General features: G+C 37.9%; 1 non-coding gene across 1 annotated transcript; it reads right to left on the bottom strand.

The window, feature by feature from the left end:
- Nucleotides 1-6,164: 6,164 nt before the first annotated feature.
- trnay-gua (transfer RNA tyrosine (anticodon GUA)) lies at nt 6,165-6,252 on the bottom strand. The gene is given in 2 exon segments: nt 6,165-6,200; nt 6,216-6,252. It is a non-coding gene; the product is annotated as a tRNA-Tyr (tRNA).
- Nucleotides 6,253-7,366: the final 1,114 nt, after the last annotated feature.

The following is a 7,366-nucleotide window of genomic DNA, read 5'->3' as shown; positions in this document are numbered from 1 at the left end:
ATCAGCTGATCTCGACGTGAGTTGAACACACAACTTTCTGATCTGGAGTCAGACACGCTACCGTTGCACCACTAGGTCACTCGCCACAAGTGCTTTTAATTCCCCCAAAGAGAAAAATCAGCGTCCCTGAAAAAGATTTTTTTCATTCTCTCCTGTGAGGAGCGCCGCTCTTCCAACGAGGGTCTCTTCTTCCCAGACCACAGATTATTCTTCCCGCCAGTCTCTCTCACAGAGAGCAGACACACCGTCTCCACTAATGTGTTTACTACATCTATATATCTGACCCCCTACAGCCCCGATATACAGCCCGGATATTCGATATTCCCCAATAAAGAACAAAAAATATTCCTGGATAGGATATTTACCACCAGCCTCGTGAACATCTCATCTTGACCTCTTCCAGGAGGAGCACAATTAACACAGAATCCTCTCTCCATTTAGCAAATAACACAAAACACTGTTTACCTGTCAAGACAGAAAACCAGGCTGCTCCAGGTGAGGCTTAAACTCACAACCTCGGCATGACCACTGATGATGTCATTTTACATGGCCTGAACCAGGAAAGAGTTTGGAAGTTATGTCAAGAAGTTATGGTGTTGTTTTAATACTTGCCTACTCTTTTAATTTTTCGGTCAAATCTTTTATTTGGGAGTACTTTCAATTGATGTTAATTCTTGTCCCGATGCACGATTCTGGGCCATGGTGCATCTTGAATAATGTTCTTATAGGCTTCAGTTTGGAAAAGTGCGCTCTTCAGAAGCTACCGAAACCGCTAATGGTTACATAACACTTAATGCAAAAGCAACAGTCGGGTTTGAAAAAGAATATTACTTGCTATGAATACAAACACTGTTACAGGAGGGGTGTTAGGGCTATTTTAGCTTAGGTCATCCATTCATCTTACATTTCTTCTCCATCTATATCAACAGCGAAATCGCTACTGAGCGCTAAAGGCAGGTCCTGGCAATACAATCTTCTTTAGAAAACATTTTTAAAACTATTTCTACTACCATACGTCAAGTAAAAGATACCGATTGCACGCAACTAATAAAATCTCTTTTCCAGGGACGTTGTAGCTAGATGCAAATTCCAATCGAAAATGTATCAGCTTTAAAATTTTCTTTTGGATCCACAGGATGATCAGCATGAACCATCAAAGAGCCTGTAGCTGCAAGAAGGTTAAAAGCGCACAAGTGATCTGTCTTTGGTCAAAGGAATTGCTGGAGCAGTAGGACGCAGAGCAATATCTAGCAGCTGTAGACGATGTTCGGGGAAGAGATAATTCTGTTTTCAGCACAGGGAGTGAGAATGAGCTCAGTCCGGCTCCCAGCAGAATCCATTCTTGTTTGGTTACTGTCAGACTGTGCGTCTGAGGCTCTTTGGATCGCAACATGAAAAAAAAGAACAAAAACATTTGCTCACATCTTGTGATTTCCACGAGAGGAAGAGAAGATATCACAAAAAAAATCAGAACTGAAGATTTGGATCCGGGACCTCATACTTGTCAAATGATTAAAATAATAATTATGAAAATATCAGGTTGTGTTTCTGCAACATATCGTGCACAGTATGCCATTTTTTTCTAAAAATACAGTAGATTGTACTTAATAAAAATGTACAATTCATCGCTGGTATAAACAGATGTGTGCTGTGTTTGCCTTTGTAAGCATTTGTTTAAAAAAGTTCACAATATGATAAAAAACACAGAAAGCACAAACTTAATAATATAACGATACAAAATCAATACCAAATCATAAAGCCAATTAAGTACCTATCCTTTGAAAACAGTGACATTTGTATCTACTTTTGAATTACAAATCAGACAGAGTAGTCTCTTAATTCAAAGATCAGATCTTGGCCAAAACAAGACAATTAGATGTTAGCTGAATTCGGAACAAGAGCCTCTGCTTCATCGTTTATTGAGCTTTTGATCAACGTCTGAGTGAAAAAGATTCGCTATTTTAACTCTTTGATTAAAGTTCACAAAAGCACCTTCCTTCGAGCTGGAGTGAAAACAGCGACTTAAGGATTCCTAACTGTTTCTAATACAATCCGCCACGCTACCAACTGAGCTATCGAAGGGATCTTAAGTACTCCTCTCTGGCACATATTGCCCAATGTAGTGAAATATTCCGGGTGATTAAATTCCAGTTCGACATCAAGTTTCCAACTCGTTTCCTTAGTCTTGTTTACCTTGAATTTAAGCCACAAACCAGGATTCTACTGTATAAACTTCTGGTGATGTTACAAAATGTTTGATGGGGCATCAATCATTACAGGCGGAAATTCACTCCTTTTTTTTTCTCGAGGCATCATATTAAACATTTCATTTGGATCGAGAAGAGGATCACCATGAGAGACAGAACAAACTGTTTGATTCTGTCTTTATTGGGAGCTGTATCACAGCTAATGGATGTAAAGCCTTCAGTATGCGATAGTGAGAGTTCAGTTATGCCAGGGAATGGGAGTGAAGAGAACTGAACTGAAATTGAGTAAATTCATATTTAAATAGAGTGTAAATCATCAAAGTGTTCTGTCACTTAAAACTTATTACTACACTACCAGGAGTGGGGATCTTAAGTCCAACGCCTTAACCACTCGGCCATCCTGGTCTACAGCAATATGCTGCTCAGTTGTTTAACATTTAAATATGATTCAACAATTTAAAAAAATTAAACCAGCGCCCTGTCACAGAAACGTACCCCGGTCTCCCGCGCAACGAGCAGGGGTACTCAGCACTGTACTAACGAGGAGCGCTTGTCCGCAGCTCAGCGTGAGCTCTGTTTGCTGTCAGCAGACATTTCCTCATTTCAAAAGACGTTTTCGCCTGCTCTCAGTAATTAATGTTGGTTTGAAGTCTGTTCCTGTTGTCTCCACTCTTGACGAAGAGCAGCCTTACGTAGGAGACTCCCTCTCTCAAGAATTTTGCCATCACCCTGCAAGAGAGAAGAGCCATCAACCACCAAGACACTTAACATTAAACACATGAAATGTGAGATGTTTTCTACGTAGGGATGTTATCGTTTCCACTCTAACTTCTTTGTCAGAAGTGGGATTTGAACAAACATCTCTAGGGGAAACTACAACCTGAACGCAACACCTTGGACCACCAGCCATCCTGCCTGTGACTCTTAAATGGAATGATATGTTTTATTTATTTCTACTTGATGATAAGGGAAAAAAAAGTTAAATGTAATTAGGGAAATGTCTTTTTTCATGGGGAAAACAAGTCTAAGCAAATGTAAAGTTTAGAGCAGCACTCCATAAAAACTATCTGAAACCGGTAGCGCTTCTTATGCGGATCAGTATATTCCGATACCAGTGGTTCTGCAGAAGAAATAAGAAAATCTGAACTCCAAGCACTGTGTTGCCATTACTGCTACTGTGGCTGTAGCTGCTATACGATCTACTCAGCGGGCACAGAATGTTGTATGAGGTCGGACTGGTTTGCGATGTCTAAATAACAGTATGCGAATTTAAGCTTATTTAAATAAGAGTATTTAGAATATAATACATGCTCCAAAAGCGTTAATCCTTCACTGGCTGCTATTTGAAACGCCTTCATAAATGACACGTAATAGAAATTTATGCAGCTAGATTTTATGCTTCACCATACATTGCAGTCATGAAAATAAATCAATTTTCTTTAACACCTCTGGAAAAAGTTCTTCTGTGGAGCAGGTTTCAGACCTCTGCGTACAGCGCCCTTGATGTCATTTTATTTTTACAGCAGCAAGCATCCTGAAAGTTTTTTTTTATTTGAACAACAAAAATACAAAAAAGAGCACATATGACGTATCAAAAACATCGTCAGGGGCACGTGCTATAATCCAATTACACTTTCTGAAAAATCTACTGTCCAGGCAAATGTACATGCTGATCTACAGAGTTCTTTTCTGCACTGAGCTGCTCATTTGAAATCCAGAAGGCAACACAGACATGCTCCTATACCAAGAGTCTTATCTGGACCACCTGGGTAAAAAAACAGAAAACCTAAGCACTAATCTATACTGAGAGCTTTTGAAAAGGAGCTCTGTAATATGCACAAATACAAAGACAAGGTATACATACTCCATAGGTTTAAAATTCAGGAATATGAATGGTCAATTGTTTACAATTGGAGTTTTTATGTTTCGTATGATTTAGCGACTTTTTTACAACATGTAAAAAAAAAAACAGCACACCTAAATGACAAAGCCTTAGAGCTACAGAGAAAAACAAATTGCGTTTAAAGTAATTTTAAAGGCTCGAGATAACATTGCACTATAAACGCAAATGTTTGTTGTCTTTGTCGCACTTACGTTTTGTTGCTTTAGCAAATTTCATGCAGTTTATTTCTGACACAAGACATAACAAGCTTGTGTATTTATGACAAAAAAGCAGGGCAACAATTTTCATTGACCTTGAAACTAAAATTGTTAAAAAGTAAGTTAAATGCACATATAGTAAATATATTTTCTCATATAATGGTGTGTTTTTTTTGTCTAAGAATCCTTCATGAATGGTTTAACAGACACTTTGCATGATTAAAACAAATATTTACGAATTTTAACGTTTTATACAATAAAGTTTTATTGTGAACATGAGCCCTGTTTATCGATATCACCAATACAGTTCTGGATTTTATTCTGCCTTCCTATGCACAGATGAATTTTCTTTCACACAACAGCTCGCATGTGTGGTAGGGTATTAGCGCCAGGGATAAAAAGAATGATGTTGGCTTTTAATTGATAAACCATTTGCGTTTATACAAAATCACAATGCGTTGTCGCAGACATTGGGACATTCTCTGTTTAAACACCTGTCGTTTTCTCTTATATTGGCTCCTGTGCTTCGGTCCATTTGAGAGAGGAGAAGACACTGAAAAAGTCTTGTGAAAGTGGATTTTGCACCTGCGCCAATGCTGTAGTGGTATCATACAGACGCTCATACAAATCCGTCACACGCTGAAAGCTCCGGAAGGCAACATAAAATATTGCTCTGTCTGTTGGTGGATTAGGTATGCACGCTTTTTTCAATGTAAAATGCAATGTAAAAAGATCAAATTTGATTCAAAATCGATTAATGTAAAAACCGATAAAGCTCATGTTTTTTTATCTAGTTTTATCTATATCTAGTTTTTCAAAGGTCTTTAAAAAAAAAATGTTTATCGCGATTGTGAAAGTTAGAGAAGGTGTACCAGCGGGTGCCTTCATATCGCCAGCGTCAGTCTCGCCTGTAGCTGCGAGAAGGTTAAAAGCGCACAAGTGATCTGTCTTTCGTCAAAATAATTGCTGGAGCAGCAGGACGCAGAGTACCATCCAGCAGCTGTAGATGGTATTCGGGGAAGAGTTGATTCTGTTTTTAGCACAGAGAATGAGCTCAGTCCGGCTCCCAGCAGAATCCATTCTGGTTTGGTTACTGTCAGACTGGGCGTCTGAGGCTCTTTGGATCGCAACGTGAAAAAAAAGAACAAAAAACAATTGCTCACATCGTGTGAAGGGAAGATATCACTTTAAAAAAAAAACAGAACTGAATATTTGGATCCGGGGCCTCATACTTATCAAATTATTAAAATAATAATTATTAAAATATCAGATTGTGTTTCTGCAACATTTCGTGCACAGTACGCCGTATTTAACAATAAAACAACAGTCACAACGAGGGCTTTACACGCAGTCCGGGGTATTTTCCCCTTTTATATTTTTCCCACTTTATATCGAACCTGTTATACTCCCAAAAGTGCAGAGTAGCTTGTAAATATAAATGTACAATTCACCGCTGGTATAAACAGATGTGTGCCTTGTTTGCCTTTGTAAGCATTTGTTTCAAAAATAAGTCCACAATACGTTAAAAACACAAAAAACACAAACTTAATAATATAACGATACAAAATCAATACCAAATCATAAAGCCAATTAAGTACATATCCTTTCCTTTGAAAACAGAGAACACCTTTATATCTACAAAAAAAAACGTGACATTTGTATATACTTTTGAATTACAAAGCCGACAGAGTAGTCCCTTAATTCAAAGATCAGATTTTGGCCAAAACAAGACATTCAGACGGGAGTTTAATTCGGAACAAGAGCCTCTGCTTCGTGGTTTATTGAGCTTTTGATCAACGTCTGAGTGAAAAAGATTTGCTATTTTAACTCTTTGATTAAAGTTCACAAAAAGCACCTTTCTTCAAGCCGGAGTCGAACCAGCGACCTAAGGATGCCTCACCATTTCCACTACAGTCCTCCGCTCTACCAACTGAGCTATCGAAGGGAAGGTGGGACTACTGTTTATCTTGAATTTAAGCCACGAATCAGGTTTCTGCAGTATGAACTTCCAGGGATATTACAAAATGTTTGATGGGGCATCAATCGTTCCAGGCGGATATTGACACCTTTTTTTCTCGAGGGATCATATTAAACATTTCATTAGTATCGAGAGGAGGATCACCATGAGACACAGAACAGTTTCATTCTGTCTTTATTAGAAAGTAGGGTTTGTGCTACATTAATAATATTTTCGTGGAAATATAGAAGTTGTAATTTTTAAAACTTATATTTGAATCGAAATGTGGTTTTGAGTTAAATATTAGCATGTTAATGTAATTAGTTTGTGTTTGTCATTACTATATATATTCCCATGTAACTATAATTTGTAGCTGAAGTTTACTAGTTGTGTTTTTTATGATGATTATCATGTTTATTACAATATTGTATAAAATGCATAATTTGAACTACATATTTTTCAGGTGTGAATAATTGTATATTTTCAGAATAAATTTCTAAACCAAATCATTGGCTTGATTTACTAGTTTCTACACCTATAAGACCTATCTTTGATGTATAATAGACCTTTAACTACATAGGTATAACAGTCCTCTAAATGTATCCCTATAATAGAACTCCAACCATTTATGTATAACGGACATACTGTATAATCAGAGATGTCTAATTGACGTATAATGATATACGTATATTAGAATTTCATTCTAGACCCATTACGGACCACATTTATATGTCTAAGGTATGCGTTTAATCAACGTACTGTATATTCTACAGTACATCTTTTGCCCACTGGGGAGACACTACAACAGGTAACACCCCGTGTGAAAAATCATGAGCATCTGTAAAAGCTCTCTACCTGCCCGCTCTTAACTGAGACGTGACGAGGGTCTAAAGGGACATTTTGAGCCGTAGAAACATTTTATCATTCTGTACTTTCCTGTGCAGTCAGGCCAATTCCACTTCAACTGCGCCCGACAACGGAGGTCGTTTTGAAAACAACGAGAGTAAAGGGACACTGCATATCTGCAGAACATCACGTCCGAGTTTCAGGACAGTAACATCAGAGATTGGAAGCTAGGGAGTTTCAGGTCTGTTATAGGTAC

This window comes from Atractosteus spatula, chromosome 10 (genome assembly GCF_055471065.1).
Source record: "Atractosteus spatula isolate fAtrSpa1 chromosome 10, fAtrSpa1.hap1, whole genome shotgun sequence".
NCBI lineage: Eukaryota > Metazoa > Chordata > Actinopteri > Semionotiformes > Lepisosteidae > Atractosteus > Atractosteus spatula.
The sequence above is the reverse complement of the archived record's forward strand: the minus strand, read 5'-3'. Positions and strand labels throughout refer to the sequence as shown.